The sequence below is a fragment of the Catharus ustulatus genome, chromosome 2 (genome assembly GCF_009819885.2).
Source record: "Catharus ustulatus isolate bCatUst1 chromosome 2, bCatUst1.pri.v2, whole genome shotgun sequence".
Lineage (NCBI taxonomy): Eukaryota > Metazoa > Chordata > Aves > Passeriformes > Turdidae > Catharus > Catharus ustulatus.
Genome location: NC_046222.1, coordinates 53,447,148 through 53,462,589, shown reverse-complemented (window position 1 = coordinate 53,462,589; position 15,442 = coordinate 53,447,148). Strand labels below are relative to the sequence as shown.

General features: G+C 43.0%; 2 protein-coding genes and 1 long non-coding RNA gene across 10 annotated transcripts in view; 1 reads left to right on the top strand and 2 right to left on the bottom strand.

Annotated features, from left to right (window-relative positions):
* Nucleotides 1–5,220, bottom strand: part of PDS5B (PDS5 cohesin associated factor B) — a 107,640-nt gene extending 102,420 nt beyond the window's left edge. For 3 of the 4 annotated variants that reach the window (XM_033051348.1, XM_033051350.1, XM_033051351.1), the window contains exon 1: nucleotides 5,057–5,138. The gene's annotated coding sequence lies outside the window, so the exon portion shown is untranslated. Of the gene's footprint in view, nucleotides 1–5,056 lie in introns of all 4 variants that reach the window. The other variant, XM_033051349.1, reaches the window with a different exon arrangement.
* Nucleotides 5,221–11,266: 6,046 nt separating this feature from the next.
* Nucleotides 11,267–14,252, bottom strand: LOC116992572. Its single transcript, XR_004417075.1, has 3 exons — nucleotides 14,173–14,252; nucleotides 13,514–13,578; nucleotides 11,267–11,632 (listed from the first exon to the last, which is right to left on the bottom strand). It is a non-coding gene; the product is annotated as an uncharacterized LOC116992572 (long non-coding RNA).
* A 111-nt stretch (nucleotides 14,253–14,363) lies between these two features.
* LOC116993207 (NEDD4-binding protein 2-like 2) overlaps nucleotides 14,364–15,442 on the top strand; it is a 42,655-nt gene continuing 41,576 nt past the window's right edge. For 3 of the 5 annotated variants that reach the window (XM_033053598.1, XM_033053599.1, XM_042779070.1), the window contains exon 1: nucleotides 14,364–14,450. The gene's annotated coding sequence lies outside the window, so the exon portion shown is untranslated. Of the gene's footprint in view, nucleotides 14,451–14,477; nucleotides 14,630–15,442 lie in introns of those variants that run through there. The other 2 variants (XM_033053602.1, XM_033053601.2) reach the window with 2 other exon arrangements.

Genomic DNA, 15,442 nt, shown 5'->3' with positions numbered 1-15,442 from the left:
GCAAGCTGCCTTGCATCTCTGTACATTTTCCCTGAGAAAAGTATCTGAAATTTTACATAGGCAGATGCAGGGGGGAAAAAAAATCCCTAAATGAAATTACAAGTTTCCATGAAGTGTCTTCTGCTCAATTTTCATAACTGACAATTCAATTCTTTTTTGTTAAGAACAAAACCGTAATGTATGCAGTGACAAAGATTTCCTAGAAATCTGATTGTCATCATTGGAATGTACATCTAAGTCACAAAGCAGTACTAACAGAAGTGAACAGTCAAACTCAAGGTGGCCCAAGGACTACATACAGGAAGTTTTGATGTAAATTTTTTTCAGGACTTCCTCACAAGCAGTATGTTTCTACTTATTGTAGGTAATTTACATTTTTGATAGATTGGTTTTTATCCTTTTGGTAGTTTTTTATTTCTTCCCTTTCTAAGATTTTCAGAATGACGGTTTCTGACATTGAAGTGAAGTACAGCCTGGATATACTGGGATGTCTCAGAAAGAACAAAAGGTTGCTTTGGAAGAAGTTGTGGACAAACAGCTTCTAAAGAGCCACTTCCTAAGTTATCATTTTAGCAGAATCAAATACTCTCTAAAAGAGCTACAGACTCCTATCCCCAGCACATGAAGGACAGACAGCAAGTCCAGAGGAGGGCCACAAAGTTGATTAAAGTAGCGTGGACCACCTCTCCTATGAGGAAAGGCTGAGAGAATTGGGATTGTTCAGCATGAAGACTTGAGGCTGACCTAACTGTGACTTTACAGTACATGATGGGAGCCACTGAGAAAGACGGATGGACTTTTCACAACAGCATGTAGTGACAGGATAAAAGGGATTGGCTTCAAAATGACAGTAGGTTTAGATTACATATTGGGGGAAAGTTCTTTACTCTGAGGGTAGGAAGATAGTGGAAAAGGCTGCCCACAGAAGTTGTGGATGCCCCATCCCTGGAAGTGTTTAAGGAAAGGTTGCATGGGGCCCTGAGCAACCTGGTCTAGTGGAAGGCTCCCTGTCCATGGCAGGGTAGTTGGAACGATATAATCTTTAAGGTCGCTTCCAACCCAGGTCATTCTACGTTCTATAAAATACAGTTTAGGTGACTACAATGGAAGCAATTAAGACAATATTTTTGACTGGTAACTTTATGTCTTTTTTTTTGTCCATTAAAAAACATGAAAATGAAGCACATAATTTCTGCAGCAGAAACATTCACCAGGATTCCTAATTAAGTCAGAGAAAAAGTACACACAGTATTGTCTGGAACTGATCTTTAAAGAACGGGGTCTGAATTAGGAAGCCCCAGATGGGGTCCTGATCCCTGGTTACGGTACTCCCATATAAATGGTGACAGACACAAGACAATTAGTACAAACATCCCCATCTGTTCCCAATGAGGTATGGCACTTTTTAAAGCATTATTTCTTGAAGCATATTAATACCAAAGTTTTTGTGAGCTGAAAAAACAGAATTGAAAATCAGGCAGTACTAAACAAGCAGAATATTTTTCCAGTGCTTGGGATGGGATGCAAAAGACTGAATTCCACAGATGAGGACAAAGTAATAGAGGTCTTAATCCTCAGAACCTACTTCAAGGACTTCTTCACACTTTAGAAAATGCTGAAAAGCAGTATACACGGTGACAGACAGTAATAACTTTGAACATTTTGATTCTCAGAAATGAAAATATTTACTTGCATTTCATTGAATTCTTTCAAATTGGATTTGTTACAGCAAATATTCACATAAACAGTTTTTTTTATTGTGGAATCCTTAATGTTCCAAAGAGGTTTTGAAACAAACCACTAACTTCCTAAAACAACAAAGTTAATTTTCATTCATACACTTCACTTTTCATGTATTTTTTCTTATTTTTTACTTTACAGAACTATGTTAAGCTCTTTTCTTAGTAACAGAGTAAAGCAGATAAAAAACACCTCAGCTTTTCTACAAGACTACATTTAACTGAAGAGGCTACCAATCAAAAAACAATAGGAATGTAATTTATATACATGCACAGTCTCAACTTTTAGATGTTCAATCTCTGAGGGAAAGAAAATATTATTTTTTTTAAAGCATATATTTTACAATTCTTTAAAAGCCTTGATTCCTTCCAGGATATGTCAGTGCTGTTCAGACAGTCCAGAGGGTCAAAAAATCTGAAAAATTAACACACTTCACCACTGAGGACTACTACACTAACACACCTTTTAAAAGTCTCCTCAGTTTTAGCTTACCACCTATTTTCATAATTGACTGAAAGCCTCCAATATTCTCTCAGTCTATCCAAAGATCATTTCAGGTTGCAGTATTGACATTTTGTGCCAAGAGTAAAAACACCATTACTTTAGATATCTGTTAAAAGGAAAATGATACTGACAAGTGGTAAGATAATGTTCCACACATCAGAACTACTTTTTGATTCTAAAAAGTAACTTCCCTGAAGGTAGCAGGAAAGACATTCCTTCCTCTTCCTTGGCATAATATTTGGGGCAAGCAATATAAAGGGATAAGGATATTAAGGTGAAACTGATAGGGAAAAATAACAAGTTGCAATATCACACTTTCCTTCCATCACCAATTTTGCACGCTTTTACTGTTCAGCTTCACATTTTCTTAATTGTTGCTCCCACAAAAAGTCTCCTTGTGCAACAAGTAGTCTTTATCACCTCTCCCAATTCAGGTTTAAAGAAAAGAAAAAAACATTAACTCCAAACACCTTTAAATGAAAATCCTTTACTAAACCAGAAGACTCATACCCATATATACATATATATATGGATACATCCTCTTACTCTTCTTTATGACTAGAAATTGTGTGACTGAAGAAAGAAAGAGAGGGAAAAGGTATAACCTGAAAGCCTGGTAGAGAGCAACATACCCCAAAAGAAAATGCATCTCTCCCAATCTACAGGAGGTAACAGAACCTCCTGTTCTACAGACAAGAGTGGATAATGCCTGAGGTTATGCCCATATTTCATTACTGTGCTTTTCCAAATGCTAGCGATGACTGTTGGCTTTTATATGGTTAATTACAGCTTAATAACAACTTAGGTGACTTGCTCAATTTCAGTCCATAAGTAAGCATGTTAGAAAAAGTCTAAATTAAATATTTACAAGAGAAAAGAAGTATCTGTATACAAGTGCTAAAAACATGATTTTCCATTTTAATTTATTTAGTTTTTAATCAAAAACTGAACTATACTTTATCTAGTCTGTATACTAACTAGTAAAGAGGATACAAGAAACGCATAGGAAAATACTCCAATATAGGAAGGATCTACATAAAAAAACACCACACCACACCCAGACACACCATACCCCCCCCAACCCTAGAGTAATGAAGTTCAACCTTACTTCAGGCATAGACACAAGATGTCATGCAAGTGCTAAAGTACTAAACTACTTTCTACAGCAGGGCACCCTTTCAAACGCTGTGATGAACACGATACACACACCTCTGCTAAACCACCTTACCTGATGGCCTTTCACTGTCATTCCTCTTTCAGGTGGTCTGAGCATGGCATACATTCAGCTCTTTCACTTCTTTTGGGGAAGTTACTTTACACAGTATAATATTATTTAGCATATCTATGGTACATACAAAACATACCAGGCAAAATTTCTACCACCTGAAAACTGAACAACTCCACTAGTTTTGAAGGGGAAAACCTGCAAGAATGCACGTCGTCTTACTCCACTCCCAAAACGTGATTTGACACTCGTTTTCAACTATAAAGCCGCTCAAATTTTCAACGCTCCTTCTACTCCATCCCCAGCGAAGAGAAATCAATTACAGCCAAAGCATCTACCCGGCAAGCACAAAACAAAGACCAACACGAGAACGCTTCAGCAGTTGTGTTAAATGGGAAAACACAACGCCTAACTAAATAATCACAGCTCTCAGAACGCAACCGCGCAGCAAGCAAGCATAAAAGTCAGAATAAGGCTGGCAAGACAAAATCCAGCTCTGTAGGAGCTGGTCTGCTGCAGTTTAATTTTCCAGGACTGTTCACCGTCATTAATTGTTGACTTGTTATGAAGAACAGATAGTGATTTATTTGCAGCGGGATGAAGTTACGGACCTAAATTCCTGACCGGAGGCTCTCAACGTAAACAATACATAACCTATAAATTAACCATTCTCCATCTGGCAATTCAGATGTAAAATTCATAGTTTTCAATCTACCAGGCGGCGGCAATGCCCCCCCCCCCCCCCCACAGCTTCCCCCCACCGTCCTCCCTTCTCGAGCGCTTTCTAACAGAGCCTGATGCAAAGTGGGAGGGAAAAAGAAAGAGGAGGAAAGGAAAGGGAGGAAGAAAAAAAGCTAAGCCAGTATGAAAGAACCGGGCTCGCACACAAGTAGGGACCCCCAAAGCACGGTCCCCAGCAGCTCTTCCCGCTGAGGAGCACTGCGAAGTGCGGCGCGGAGAGCCCGAGCCGGGCGGGGAGGGGACGGGGATGTCCCCGCGCTCAGCCCGGGCAGCAGCCGCGCGGGGCGGCGGGAGCCCCGCGCTGCCCCGCGGAGCGGGGACCAGGCCGGCCGCCCGGGGCAGCCGGGGAGGGAGGGGACGCCCGGGGCAGGAAGGAAAGGGACACCCGGGAAGCCGCGATCACTCACTCACTCACAGCCACGGGTGAGCAGCCTCCCCGCCCCCCCTCCCCGCCACTTCGCGCCGCGAGGAGCCACCGGCGCTGGGCGCGACACCGCCCGCCGGGCCACCGGGGCGAGGGCTGACCCCCGGGCCCCCGCGCACCCAGCCAAGGTCATCCCATCGCCCGGGGTGCTGGGCGGGAGGGGGGGGAAATTCAGTATTTGACGGCGGCCACGGAAAAGGGGGAGGGGAGCAGCCCCGCGGAGGGGCGAGGGGGATGGGAAGGGGGAGCTCCACCACGGGCCAAGGGGAGCTCTGCCCTCCCGCTCCCCTTCCACTCCCCGTCCTCCTCCAGCGCTGGCCATGGAGCTCGGTCCGGGCGGGCACCCCCCCACGCCCTCGGGAAGGGAAAATGGAGTGGGGACGGGGTGGGGGTACCCACGGCCGAGGTGCCGCGCTCCTTACCCCGCTGCAGCCGCCTCGCCTCGCTGGTCGCAGGCGGGTCCGCTCCGCGCTGCCGCCGCTCCGGGCTCGGAGAGGCGCTGCCGCCGCCGCCGCCGCAGCCAATCGCCGCCAGCCCCCTCCCCTTCCGCAGTTCGCCCCGGTCCCCCTGCCGGCTTCAAAATGGCGCCAACTCGTCTCCGGCTGCTCCAATGGAACCGCCGAGGGGAGCGAGCGCGGCCAGCGCGGGGCAGCAGCGCCCCCTGCCGGCCCGCGCGGGCAGCACCCACAGCCCGCGGCGCGGCCCGGCCCGGCCCGAGAGGGGCTGAGGGTGAGCCCGGGCCCGCTCCCGCCGCTCTGCGGGCCACTGAGGCAAGCACTTCCCCAAAACGATGAATTATTAAAGGATTGTTGTGGAAAAAATGAGGAATAAAGTCGCTTAACTGCGGAGAAAGAGCAGAAAAAGTAGCATAAGTCACTCATCCAGCCCTTTGCTCTTGCTCCGGAGACTGCAGGAGTTTGAGGGGTGCTCTCGCAGGAAAATACAAACATAAAAACACTGTGGTTTCTTCTCGCCGCTACAGCTAAAAGGCTTCATTTATTGTAGAATCATGGAATAAGCTGAAAGGGACCCATGGCCCTGCCCAGCACCATACCCTAGAGTCATACACCACGTTCCAGAGAGCGTTGTCCAAAGTTTTCCTGAAGTCTGTCCGGCTTGGCGCTGTGACCGCTTCCCTGGTGGCTTGTTCCATGGCCTGAGCCCTCTCTGGGAGAAGAACGTTCTCCTGATGCATCAGGACAGCATGTAAGTGTTTAGAGGATTATGATTTTAAAAACAAAAACCACACTTAACAGATCTGCTCAAATATACTCATGGCTTTGTCTAGTGCAAGAAACGCACTTCGACAGACTGTTAGCTAAGACATTGTAACTAGTGGTTTAAATCCTTCAGAAAGTCCCTTCAAGCTTTCTGAACTGTTAATACATTGTACCCAGTATGCCTTATCTTCATTCAGTGCTAAACTACCTCATTGTCTAATACACATTACATCAGCCCAACCAGAATTATTACATACAAATCACTCTCAGGCCCCAAAACTCCCCTTGTTTGTAGGTTTGGGTTTTTTCCCAGTGACTTATATTTGGTCAACTCCTTTTGGGAAGAAAAAAAAAGTAGAGACATAAAAGACAGAAAGACAGGAAGGTTTGTCTGACAATCCTTTATTGGGAAGGATCCTGAACTGAACTTGGAGCCCTTGAAGTCAAGATATAACTTTTCGATGCAGGTTGAACAATTTCCCCTCAGCTCCCCCATCGCTGTTTATCTGGGCTCACCGAGTAGAAAGCCTTAGGTTGGGGAATGCGTCCTTTCTCAGTGGAGCGCTTGCAGATGCGTGCAGTGTTACAAAGCAGCAGAAAACTGAAACACTCTTAGAACTCTCGTAAGACAGCTATTGAAACTGCAAAAGCCAGCGCATGACTGTGAAAGCAACCCGTGCGCTGAGATGCTCCGTAGCAAACATTTTGCACCCTTTTTCTGATGGAGCAGGTCACAGCAGCACCACTTCCAGCGCCTGATCAGGACGCCAGGAGCGGCGGACGCCCCTCGGAGTTGGACGAGGCGCTGAATAGCGGGACCTTTCCCGGGCACACTCCGCCCTGGTTTCCCGCCGGCACCGAGACACTTCAGGATTTTTTGGGAATCGGCATTTTAGAGGTGACTCTTGACTCGTCCTTCCCGGCTCCGCAGTAGCGCGCGCGGCCCTGAGGAGGGAGCCCGTCCGCCGCCGCTGCTCGCTCAGCCGCGCTCACCGCCTCGGAAAGCGCCGGGAACCAACGCTCTGCCCACGGGAGAGGGCAACACGCACCCGCTCCCTTCTCCACGCGGTCCCACCAGGAAAGAGCAGCACAGCGCACGCCGTGTCAGCCCTGGCTGTGCCCCGAGGGCAGGCTCAGCCTTCCCCACGAGAAATGTTGCGTCTTTCATGGAACTGGTGAGCTTTGAATGCTAAATTTTAGGGGATTTGCCACCTCCTGCCTGGAAGTGTGGGCAAATTGTGTTACTTACAGAAACTGTATACTTGAGAAAGATTAAAAATATTTGTGAAAAATAAATATTTTGCTTGCAGTAGGACGTACAGGGAATGTCAGTGCCACAGAACTTCCAAGATCATAGAATCATTTAAGGTTGAAGAAGACTTTTAGGCTCCCCGTGCCCAACCATTGACCCACCACTGCCAAGTCCACCACTAAACAATGTCCCCAAGTGCCATATTCACATGTCTTCTAAACACCTCTAGAGATGGTGATACCACCACTTCCCTGGACAGCCTGTTCCAGTGCTTGACCATCCTTTCAAGTGAAGAAATTTTTCCTAATATCCTAAATCTTCACTGGCACACAACTTGAAGCCATTTCCTCTTGCCCTGCCACTTGTTACTTGGAAGAACAGAGTGATCCCCTCCTTACTACAACCTCCTTTCACGCAATTGTAGAGAGCAACAAGACCCCTGCAGCCTCCTTTTGCCCATGCTAAACAACCCCAGCTCCCTCAGTCACTCCCCATAAGACTTGTGCTCCAGACTGTGTGTGCTGAAGACACTTTCTGCATCTCAGTGTTCGAGTGACAATGATGAACATAGTCAAAGAACACCCTTTTACAGCAGTATTCTTCTCACAGCTCTTTGTCTGTAAAAACATTGTGTGAAAACAGAAGACTGCAGTAACAAGGGCCTTTTAGTCCCTACTTTATCAGATTGACAATCTCTCCCCTTAGATAATTTTAGTTATCTTTCTCAATTAATTCTTTAAATTTGTTGTGTCCTTGCAGACCACAACTGTGCACTGTACTCAAGATAGGAATACATTGAGATTTCCCTCAGAGCAGTGAACTACGTTCTGTCTTGCTCTCAGTACTATTCCTGATGACACCTTACATCTCTGTTGTTTAGAGTCTGTGGGTTTTTTCAGGTTGGTTTTTTTTGTTTGTTTGTTTGTTTGTTTTGGTTGCTGTTGCAGTTTCAGTCAAAGATTTCAGAGAGCTGACATCAGCAACTTCAAAATTCCATGAACTTAGACTTCCAGGTTTGACAGGTAATTTTATGCTTTACCTTCCACTGACCTACTTCTCAAAGCCTATCTTTTTACCCATCCCCTTTTGTGAGGCCTTCTGAAGCTCTTTACCAGCACAGCACCTGATTAGCTGAAAGTGTTTAATATCATGCAAGTATCATTCTGTGTATGTTCCTTTTTCTGAGTCATTGATGAAAATTAAAGATTGTTGCATAAAGCAACATAAGTAAGGCCAAACTGACTTTTGCTGACTTTTCTCCATCCAAGAAAGTAACCAAAAGTACTTTCTGCTCCCGTCCTTCAACCATATTTCCAACTCAGCATAGGACATTTACTTCAATTCCATGACAATTTTGTTTGACAGCTTTTAGTAAGAAAGCTGCACAAATGCTCTTTGAAAGTACAAGTACGTTCCCTGTATTGTCCTTGCCCATGCACTTCCTGACTCACAAACCTGCTGGAAGTCCATGATTGTGTCACTATCTCCCTTCACAGAAATTACACTGGCCTTTCCCAACACACTGTCTTTATCCATTGGCGCTGTGATAACACTCTTTTATGGTGTTGGCCTCTCAGTGTAAGTAGGAACAACTGTCAAGGTAATGTCAGGTTTGTGAAAATGATACTTTTGTTTCCAGCATAGATAAAACACTTCCCTTTGTTTCTCTTTTAATTGTGACTCTAAAACAATTAATCAAAAGTATTTCACTAGCAAAACAATTCAGGTTAAATATATGTAATTTATATACTGAGCCCTTCACCCTGGAACGGGCTTTTGATACGTAGGAGGAAGACTTTCTACTTGCATGAGTAGTGACTTGTCTCAGAGAAAGAAAAAATTGTTCCTTTATTAGTGCTCCTCTTCAACTAAATAACTGATACTATTATGAACAAGAGTTAACTTTGCAACTAATTTTAGTATCTCATATGTCTCTTAAGTAATTTGCAAGGAAGCCACATGGAAACAGTGACTTTAGATGACTGGAATTTTCAGACTTACTGTCTCTGTGTGTGCTGTTTCCAACACTGTCTCCTTGCAAACAAAAATCAAACAGCTGAATAAGACAGAGATGCTCAGAATCTACTAGCTTCAATATATGTGCAATATAAATTCTGAAGTTTAAAAGTACCACTTTCATCTTAGTGCTAACAAGTCTGATTTTACCAGAAATACCTGTTTGTGACTGTCTTGTGGATGTTTTCTAATAGGAAGGCAAGCGTCATTAAGTACTATATGATATTTCACAAAAACAAGCAAACCAAACCAAACAAAAACCAACAAGAACAAAACTAGAGAGGATATGAGGATGTGATGTTATTCTTCAGGGCAAGGACTGCAGAAAGCCTTTCACTCCACCTACTCATCTGTTTTCTTCATTAAATAGTTAATAGCTACACTGGGACACCATTAAGATTAAATGACCTACTAAAGTAAGGCAGTCTATTAAAGCAAGAAGCATTACCCCTTCACAAAACATGTCCTCAGGAGTCCGTCATAGACTTATCTTTATCTCCGACTTTTTGCTAAAGAGGTCATTGCCTATTTGGAGACATGCATGGAAGAGAACAATAAAATGCTTAATGTTACAGTAATCACAGAAACAAAAACACAATTTAGATTTTTAATGTCCTAAAGCAGAGTCTGTCTCCTCACTGAAGTCAGGAAGTGATGGTACATATTTTGTGACCAACCAGAGCATTCTTTATGCCTTAACTCAACAAATCAAACTATCTTACTATCTCATAGGAATAGGTTAGAGAGCATTAATACACAAACCTTACATCTTCTAAAACAAGTTTGTTGTTGGGGTTTTTTTAATAGCTTTTTAAAAATTCCAGTATGACTTAACAGCTGCTTTGTTGCTAAATGTCACAGAATCTTCTTGCTGACCGTATTTGCGCAATGTATTCCTACAATTTAGCATTAACATAACCTATGGAAGTCAGCATGTAAAAAATCACACTAGTAAGGGGAAAATTTTTTTCTTGCCTTGGTGCCTTGCAGATAGGTATGACAGCAGTGAATACAGTAGTGAATTGGTATTTTGGGAGCCTGTACCAGTAGTCTTTCTTTCCCTGGTGATTAGCTCAGTTAGTCAGTGAATTAAATTAGTTTCTCCTCTGAGTTACCTATAATTGATTTAAGTGCTCTCCATCCTTAATTGAGATATAGGGATAGGAGGTGGGAGAGGATAGTACACAACTTGAATATTCTTAAGCAATGCCATTAGCATTACAAAATGGGGGGAAAAAAGAACTTTCTACTGTAAGTTGTATCTGTAAAGTGAGCATCTCAGTTGTTCAGCTTCAAGAAATAAAAGTAATTTAAGGTAAAAGCTGAGTGGCTAAAATGAACAAGTATTTGACCAAACAGAGGGGATGTCAATATGGACATAACTAAGCACGTTGCACTAAACTTTTGTAGTATTTGATCAGCTTTTTTCTTCTTGCTTAAACATTAGTATATTAAGCATTTAATACTTTAATATATTGTGCTTCATAAAATGCTGGGTATTTTTTAGTTGCTCTATCTAATGCTTTCTTTCTTCTACTCACACTTCTTGCTTTTACCATTCCACTGTCTGCCCTCTGTTTAAAGCTACTTACTTTAATGTCCCATTGAATTTCAGTCTACTGAAGGCACTGCACTCAGCCTCTTTCATTTTTATGTAAATGGGAGATGCTATTTAGAGAGTCCCGCAGACTAAGCAGTGACTGGACCCTCACCTTGAGTGTCAGCTTCCTAGAAACTCCCCATGCTCTACTTTGAAAGACATGAATTGTTTCGAATCCTGTTTCCTTGGCTGGCTTTCACAGCCCAAAAGCTCAGCTTTGTTGTGGGCCAGCAGTTGTTATATTGTCTAGAGTCTTAAAAGTTAAATCTCACCATTCTTTTACTTCTGTTTTGCTGTAGCACTTGAGACCTAAATAACAGAACAGGTGCCTTACTGCCAAGAAAAAAATCTATGTATCCTGCAGATTTCAGATTTTAAAAAATTATTAAATGAAAGATTTCAAGAACCTCCAAAATAAACTAACTTGGTATTACTTTTATTTTTGCCCCACTATTTTTATCTCTGAAAGTATTCATCCAGTACCAGAAGGGAATCAAATAACAATATTTAAATTACAAACTAGTTATATCATAGTCAAAAGAAATACTAACCTAGCCATGGCTTAAACATCACTTGCTACAATCTGTTGAATATATAAAATAACACTACTACCTCACATAATCAGCAGGCTACCTGGAACTATTTTTTTTTATTTGTCAAAATATATAACTTTATCAAAACTCTAATACTTGAGGTGATTTTCAAGTTGAAGTTTGAAAATAAAAGCCTCCATATTATCTGTAGAAAATAATAAGTAAAAAGCTCTTACCATATTTTTACCACTTTGATGTGACATTTACATACCAGAATTCCTCATTGCCATATAAAAGCTTCAGAAAAATGATTTGGCAAGCAACATTCCTGGTTTGTTGAGTGAATCAATTCTCTTAAAGTTCACCAGAATTTCTCCCTAGAGATAGTCTAAAGTCAAAGATTTAAAGTCAAAGAATTACACAAAAGAATATCTTCAGTCATCTTGAAGCCTCACATTTACAAACAAGATTTAGTAGAGTAACAAGACAAATTATGACCTAAGGCCCTTTAGAAAGAGGCATAATTAAATCTAAGTCTGTAACTAGTCCTCTTGAACTCAAATAGATGCTATATTTAAATGTTATTAGAACAGTGTTATGAGAAGAAGAAAGAACACTCTACTATGTCATCTGATAATGATATTACAAGATCTAAATAACTGAGCTATCATTCCATATTAACCCTTAAACAAAAAAGCCAATCTCAAATAGTGTCCATTGGATAATTTTATTTTTTCCCCTTTTAATAACAGATGGAGTGTCATCATTCTGTCTATCTTAAATTTGCCTGATCTTTTATATTAAAAGGCATAACACAGGCATTTATTGTTTCACTAACAAGTATTTAATTTTCTGAGTTAATATTTTCATGCCAGCTACCTTCTTTATGCTGAGTTATTTTGCAAAGTTTTATCTAAAATGTTTCTGAAAGCCAATTTAATAGAAACCTTTCCATACACAAAAGAACAGTATGATGTTTTTATTAAAAATACCTAGTTCTCAAACAGGAACAAAAGCCACCAGCTTAGAGGAGGCAGGACAGCAATTAGGCAACACAATGGGTGGGAAAGAGTAACAAAAGCACTTTCTCTGGCAGCAGTTTCATTTTAGTGTGGTTTACCTGTAATTTGAAATTGCACCTTAAAGCTTTTTTTTTTCCTACAGAACCTGAAATTGGGCCCATGCACAAGAAAGCAGTGCAACAACTTTGCTTGGCACAAGTACCAGAGATCTCTGCATTACATTTAAAGTATCAACTATATCAGTGAACCATAAAGGAATCAGGATGGTCCTCCAAAATGGTCAGTTGCCATCTTCCCTTTTTAATGTAGGAAAATCAAATGGAAAAACTACTCTAAGAAAATGCTCCATTTGCAAGTTTGAACACTCAAGTTATATAACTCAAAACTCTTTTTTTTTTTTTTAAATAATATTACTCATTTCCCATATACATATAAATTGATGTGATATGTAAGGTTTGAATCAACTTAAACTTACTTGGAAAAAGGAATCAAAATCTGATTACATAAGGTGGCAAATTTTCCTTTCACTCTTCTCTTAGATCAGTTAAAGCCTATAATTCATCAGCTAATATGAAGAACTAATAAATGTCTAGGTACACAGGATATTTTTTCATAACTTATTATCTATGCAATATCACTACCTCACTCTTAGATTTTTACCTCTGTGAGACACTTCCACCCCAATCATAGATGCATGTTACAGAAGCGTTGTTTGGGTGACCCATAGCAGTGCTACATGGTAGCATTCTGAGTAACTTTATAAACATAGATAAAAATGAAATTATAAAATTCAGACTCCTCTGAAAACAAAGAAAAAATGTGATCTCTTAATGCTTGTTTGTAAATATTTTCAGTATTACAGTGTTCACCCTCTTGGACATTGCGTTTTCCTACCCTATCAGCTTCTCCTTACGTTTCAATTTTTTTTTTTTATGATCTAGTGCAGGACAAGGAATATGTGGGAATTATTTGCAGCTTTGTCTCAAGCAAGAGACTTCCCATGCACTACATAATTCCCATGTAGGAGCTGTAGCAGCTGTAACAGGATCATCAGGGAAAGTGTATTTCATTATACTCAATGAGGTTGAAAAAATGACATTAGGATACTGCCAGTTGCAACACGTGGCTTATTTAATTAGGTACAAGTAACAGGAGAACTCCCCAAATTAAAAACATCTAAGACAATTACTACACACACAACATGAATGTTTGAGAGCTCTGATCTCCAGATATTACCTTCAAAATGTCCATGTACAGCACTCTTTCTCTAAATGGTTAGCTTGGGTGTTGCATAACATAGCCTGTGTAGGGAAGCACATAATTACTATTACAGATGAAAAATAGTGGCAAACTGGGAGATTCACTTCAACAGCTCACTTCTGATCTAGATTAAAATGCTACCAAAGACACATCCATACTTTCCAACAAAACAAGGCCATCATCTGACACAGGAAAGGAGATCACGATTCGGTTGCAGAGTTGGCAGGAAGGAATGCCTGGTCAGTGGATTTGGACAGTTTTCTTTCCACCATTTATAGTAAATAAACAAATTGCAGTGACTTTACAAATCATGTACTTTAAAATGTTCATAATCCATTCGGGTGACGTGAAAGAATAAATGTTGCAGGTATTTAGAATGGGCGCATCACTTACTGGGGCTCGTGTGTGCACTAATGAAATTTGGGGAATTATTATTACAAGACTGAGGGGGGTTTTTTGGGAAAAATGTGGTTTGCATTGCATAGATTCATAAGATTTGGAAAAAAAAAAAAAGTAGTTGCACTATATTAAACTTTTACTTTATACATGCAGGAGGGAAGTTGCAAATCCACGTTAAGTATACAACACGCGTCTGAGAAACTTTTTTCAGTTTTTTCACTAGTGACAATCCTCACCTGAGCTCTGTTGGCACACCCTCAGAAAGACCAGCACACGACCCAAAGCGAGCGCCCGACGGGCTGAGGGCAGAGCACCGTAAATCCCAACCCCAACCCCAGCGCTGGCGCCGAGCCCTTCCCGCCGGGCAGAGCGCGCGGCGCGGGGGGAAGGCTCCGCCCACTCCCGCCCCTCGCGGCGCCACGCGCGGGGTGAGGGGGCAGCGGGAGGCGGCGCCATCTTGGGAGCGGGGGTCGGCCGCGCTGCCCCTCCGGCGGCCTGGAGCCGCTGCCTTGAGGTTCGTGTCCTCCCCGGCGTGTGGCTGCGGCGGCTGCTGCTCGGCCGGGTCGGGAAGGGAAACGAAGCCGCTTCTCCTCCGCCACCGCCGCTGCTGCCATCGCCGCGTGCCACCGCCGGGCGCGGAAGGGGCAGCGTGGGGATGGCGGTGTCAGCGCGCAGGAGCCGGCGGCCGCTGAGGTTGTGTGGTGTGGGCGCCGCGCTGAGGGAAGTGTTTGTGTGTGGGAGAGAGGAGTGGGCTTTGCACCGTGGGGAAGGGAGGGACGGGGCGGCTGATGCACCTTCCTGAGGCTTGGGGCCGGCGGTCGGGCCTTCGCCTCGGACACGGCGCTGCGAGGCCGGTGCGGGAGCAGCGCCCGCTTCCCCGGCTCCCAGGTGTGTCCTGGCGCCATGTGAGGGGCGCTGGGCTGTGCGCCTTGTGACCGCCCTACGTTCCGTGCGAGGAAACCCAGCCAGTTCTCCTCTCTGCAGGTTCTGCCAAATAGGCCTTATTTTTCCGTTTGGGAAAGGTGTTGTACAGGTGGAGTTCAAGACCTTGAGTTAGTTAGTTGATTGAACCTTCTGGGTGTTTCACATGTCAGTTAAAGTGTGAATAAGTTCTGGCGTCGTTCGATGCTTACAACTAGTTCTTTACAGAAATGATACAGACCCGAACTTGCCCCATTCTAGAGGTGAGAGTGTCAAAGAGACTGCACTTTCCTTAAAGATGTTTGCTCTGTCCTCGCCAAGGACGCAGGTGGATGTGCTTTTGCATGCAGCTTCACTCTCTCCAAGGTTAGTGAGGGAAAGTCTTTTAGAGGTTAGCAAGAAAAGATTTTCATATGTGGGACAGTCACAGAGCAGCATTTTGTGTCATTGGAGATCTTGTCATGCAGCAAGTGTTCACACGGTTACTGTTTTAATGCCACATCAGGAAATGGGGTCTGCTTAAACACCATCCCAGAAGAAGATGAGGACATAGAAACAAATGAAGTAACTTCTTTTACCCCAGTA